This window comes from Belonocnema kinseyi, chromosome 7 (assembly GCF_010883055.1).
Source record: "Belonocnema kinseyi isolate 2016_QV_RU_SX_M_011 chromosome 7, B_treatae_v1, whole genome shotgun sequence".
Classification (NCBI taxonomy): domain Eukaryota; kingdom Metazoa; phylum Arthropoda; class Insecta; order Hymenoptera; family Cynipidae; genus Belonocnema; species Belonocnema kinseyi.
Window position 1 is genome coordinate 119816829 of NC_046663.1, and position 4942 is coordinate 119821770.

Genomic DNA, 4942 nt, shown 5'->3' on the forward strand with positions numbered 1-4942 from the left:
TGTGCTACATCGAATGGGTCAACTCGAGCCTAACCTAGAAATAAATCTAACCTAGCCTAACCTAACCTAACCTCACAAAACACAATTAAACTGATTGTGTTGCCCCGTTGCGTTTGCGGTACCGTTTAAATCAGCTTGGGCTTAACCTGCAAAGAGGTCAAACCTATCCTACCCTAAAAAAACATGACCTAACCTAACCTAACTTCACGTAACACAATTAAACTCATTGTGTTGTCCCGTTGTGTTTGCGTAACCGTTTCATTCAGCTTCGGCTTAACCTACATAGAGGTTTACCCTATCCTAACTTAACAAAACCTGACCTAACCTAACCTAGCCGAATGAAATTCAACCACACGTGTAGCTATGTAAGCGTACGGTTCTCAGTCTTGAATGTGTGCTAAATTTAATAGGTTAACTCGATCTTAACCTACAAATGAATCTAACTTAACAGAACCTAACGAAATTTTGCTTAACGCAACACAACTTAACTTAAGTGTTCCCGTTGTAACACAATAAAATTCATTTCATTGTACTACAGGTAGTTAAAAATTTAGACGCACATTACTCATTTGAAGAAACTTAGAACATCAAGCAGAATTGACCCCATTTCAATTAACCTGAAACCTAGAAACACAATAAGTTTAATTGTGTTACGTGAAGTTAAGTTAGGTTAGGTTAGGTTAGGTTAGGTTTTTTTAGGTTAGGATAGGTTTGATCTCTTTGCAGGTTAAGCCCAAGCTGATTCAAACGGTACCGCAAACACAACGGGACAACACAATCAGTTTAATTGTGTTTCGTGAGGTTAGGTTAGGTTAGCTTAGGCTAGGTTAGATTTATTTCTAGGTTAGGCTCGAGTTGACTCATTCGATGTAGCATACATTTGCTACTGGGAAAATATGCTTCCAGAGCTTTACGTGTAGTTCAATAAATTTCTGTTAATTCAGGTTAGGTGAGGTTAGGTTCTATTGGGTAAAGTTATGTTAAATAAGTTGATATCAGGCAAGGGTTGATCCTTCACAGTTGTCGACATGTTTTTGAAGTGAAAATTTGCATCCCTGGCATTATTTTGAAATTTATTTGCCTCGGTGCATGATTTTTCATCATTTTTTGAGGTTATGGATCAACCATGACATGGTGGGTGATTTTTGATACCGATTAATAGTAATAGTTGGACTTATTTTTTCATCTATTTTTCTTTGTTTATTTGCAAACAGCATCAAGTTTTTAATTATTTTTGCTTTTTCTTCTTGCAATTCAATGAAAAAGACAGGCCTACTTTTTGTGGCGCCATCTGTTGAATTAGTTTAACCGACAATTCCCCTCCGGATCGTAAGAAAGCAGAAAAGTGGGGGCGATGCAGAAGGCTGTTCGCTTCTTTCGTTATCGCTTATATTGCGACGCCATCTGGGTTGCATTCCAGGGGACCACCCGGGTGCACTCCGAGCCGTTCCACGATCTGGTGAGCGTTGGGCTTCACTCGGGTGACCCGTTCAATGATCAATCGGGTGAAGAGTGGGGGTCACTCGACGGGTGACTATTTCACTCACTGAAACTAGGTAGGTGGAAGTGAGTGAACAGTGAAATTGACGGGAATAACAAGTTTAGTAGTAGACTAAAGCTTAGTATCTTCATCACTTCCCACTATTATTGAAGGTTTTCTATCTACAATTCACTGCTCTCTGATTGAACATCTGAACGGGATCGTTGCTGCCGTTGATTCGTTGAAACGAAAACCATTTAAAGGAACTTATTTGAAATAAAAACACTTATTTTAACAGTTGATGATTCACAATTTATTAAAGATGCATTTCCACCATCAGTGTCTCAGAAGTCACAAATCACAATTGTTTATAATTGTTTATATCGCGGCGTCAGATGCAAAATCTGGCGTTTTCCGTTATGTGCGCGTTTTTATAAACTCTGTTTTTTGCGAAGAAATCTCCCACTTTCCCTTTTCAGCCAATAAAATCGCTGACGTCATTGAATTTAACAGTCAGTTTATAAATAAGAAATTAGGTCGCATGGCTCCGCCTATTAGATTTACAACGCAATATGACCAATTCGTTAATTGACATATCCAAACAATTTCGGTACAAAGTTCAAACTGTGATCGGATGTTTATATTACCATTTCCTGTCAAAATACGTTCTAAGGCACGTTTTTATACTAAAAATAGCTCTGTGACTCATCTTGAGGAATGCTAAGAATCTAACCTATTCCTATTGCGTCGTAGTCTATAAGTATTTCCCTATTATCGAATTAATCTGTAATTCTTATTCTTTCTATTTTTTCAGGACACAGAGAGAGAGAGAGAGAGTATTAAAGTAATGAATATTTCTTCTAAATTGTTCTTATTTTATATTTTCTAAGTTATGTCTATTGGTTAAACTTCAAATTCTAATTTGAATTTGAACACACATCGATCAATCGATATATCGAATCGATATCTAGCTAGTCGATACTAGCTTTCGAGTTACACCTTGTGTAACTAAACGTTTATGTTTTAAGGACTCTAGCACCCGATAATCTATATAGTTACACCTCCCCGCTTAATTAAAAGGCTGCTACAGGGTGGAGTCAGCCTTTTTCTTAAACGTCATTCATGTTCCTGAATGTGTGTTTACGTTTTCTCAGTTTTCTAAGTGTCAAATTTCAAGAGTTAATTTACAAGTTTTCAAGTGCCTAGGGTTTCCCGTGAGTAATTCAAAAGGACCATTCATGCTCTAATTTCCAATAAATCATTTGGGATGCTTACTTAACTTCAATTTTTTGACTTTTTGACCCAAAAGGTATGGGACTAAACTTTACTTATGGATATATGGTTCTAAGCTTATTCTGAATACCTTATTTATTTTTTATTTTCATAAACCAATTATAAGAAGAGAATGAGGAAATCAGTTTTCAAATATTCAATTAAGACAAATAAAATGCGGCAGCCTAAAATTAAGAGAAAGGAAAATGATAAATCTTAAACTAATTCGAAATTTAAAATAAGGTTAAAGAAATAAAATTTTAATGTAGTTTTATACATATATTTTTTAAACTATCTCTTTCTCAACATTACAAAAATGAGAGAGTGAATCTAAAATGTAGATTATTTATCAATTAATAAAATTTATAGAAAATTAACATAAGTTTTTGTTTACTAAATATATTTATATATAAAAAAAGGAATGCGTGATACTTAAAGTCTAAGATACATATTTTTTGAATTTTGAAATAAGTTTTGTTGAATTTAACAAAATGTTTTTTTTTTAATTTATCCTCATGTGTTTCTATAAAAATTGTGCCTGAGAAGGAAACCTATTTTTTAACAAAATAATACTTTGTATATAAATCAATAATTATGATTTCTTATTCACTATTGTATTTTTTCCTATCTTAATAGTCACTTTTTAATCTTAAAATTATTTCGCAGTAACACTACACAGACAGGAAAAGAATTTCAAACACCCGGACGTTCCAAGGGCAAAAGGGGAATGACGTCTCGAACGCCCTCCATCTGGTTCACATCGACCCAAAAGAAAATTCCAAAGGATGGTTCTGTTTGATAATTTACGACCTGGAACCTGACAGGTGACTCTAAGTCCATGGGGTTGATAACGATCTCGAGCACCTTGTAGGCATGCCAGTCCACATGATACCATCCTGACTCCTGGATAACCTGAAGGTAAATCCAGCATCTTCCGGCAGGAAAATTAAAAAACGGCTGAGACCCACACCCTTCACAAGGACGAGGAGCAAAAAAGTTTGAAATTCCGACGAAATGGAGAGTCCTCATTTACCATTGATGACGAATTGGCAGTAATCCTTGTTGGGCACAGTTAACACACCTCCAAATCCAACCCACAGGACCTTTAGCTACCGAAACCTGACCAAATACATGCCGAATTTGTGAGTTTTCAGCTGATAGTAAATTAATCACTTCCTCAGAGAGATCGTTATTTCCTTAAATATAAAATATTCTTTGATTTTCAGGAAATGTCAACTTCAAGAATGATGTCTGGGACTTGTCTGGGAGGCATAAGCAGTTCCAGTGCTGGTCTTAAATCCCGGATATTTTGAAATTTCTCTGATAAATAATTCAGAGCAGCGGCGGATCCAGGCCTTGGTCTCGGAGGGGGCGATCGGGGCGTATAAGTCGAAAAAAGCAAAAAAAAAAAAAAATATTTCAAGTTATAAGTATAAAAACTTAGAGCTCGGGGGGGGGGCGATCGCCCCCCTCTGGATCCGCCAATGATTCAGAGGGCAATACACCAACAGGGAGATGAGAATCATTTCAATAATTTTGACAAAGTCACAACACCATTTCAATTTTATATAAGGAAAATAAAAGAAAACGAAAAGAATTTTCGAGATCCAGAATCTATAAAAGATTCGATAGGAATCAACATTTGAGCGAGCTTCACCGGTGCTGTAGTGGGGGAAAAGAACCCAACTTTTCGGAATATCAATTGCAGGTAAAAATTTAAATTACCAACTCTCAAAATTATTAATATTTTTTAAAAATAATTCAAACAGTTTCCTTCTCAATTTTAATATTGTTTTTGGTTTCTCTTTTTTTAATTGTTTTGACTTGCATAACCTCAATCCGAGAATGACATGCGCAAGCCTTTAAATGATCATATTTATCAAGATTGAACCTAGTAAAAATAGAAATGAAATAATTTTAATATTAAATTAAATTTTGTTTATTATATACTTAATAAATAGAAGAAATACTTTTAGAATTACCAAGACCAGGGATATTTGGCAGTATTTAAAATTTATTTTTCAATTTCCTGATCAGATCAGTATTCAATAATGCATATATTATATTGTATAAAAAATATTAATTTATAATTACTCTTCTTTGTTTTTAAATTGTTTCTAGAATGTTTATTCAGGTTAATTAGGTCTGCAGACAGTGGCAAACCGAGGAATTAAGCTATAACACTTTTAG

General features: G+C 34.8%; 1 long non-coding RNA gene across 2 annotated transcripts; it reads left to right on the forward strand.

Annotated features, from left to right (window-relative positions):
• Window positions 1-2591: 2591 nt before the first annotated feature.
• Window positions 2592-4133, forward strand: LOC117177155. Of its 2 annotated transcripts, none has more exons than XR_004467671.1 (3): window positions 2592-2694; window positions 3419-3894; window positions 3979-4133. It is a non-coding gene; the product is annotated as an uncharacterized LOC117177155 (long non-coding RNA). The 2 variants fall into 2 exon arrangements; XR_004467672.1 differs by having other exon boundaries at window positions 2598-2789.
• The last annotated feature ends 809 nt before the right edge of the window (window positions 4134-4942 follow it).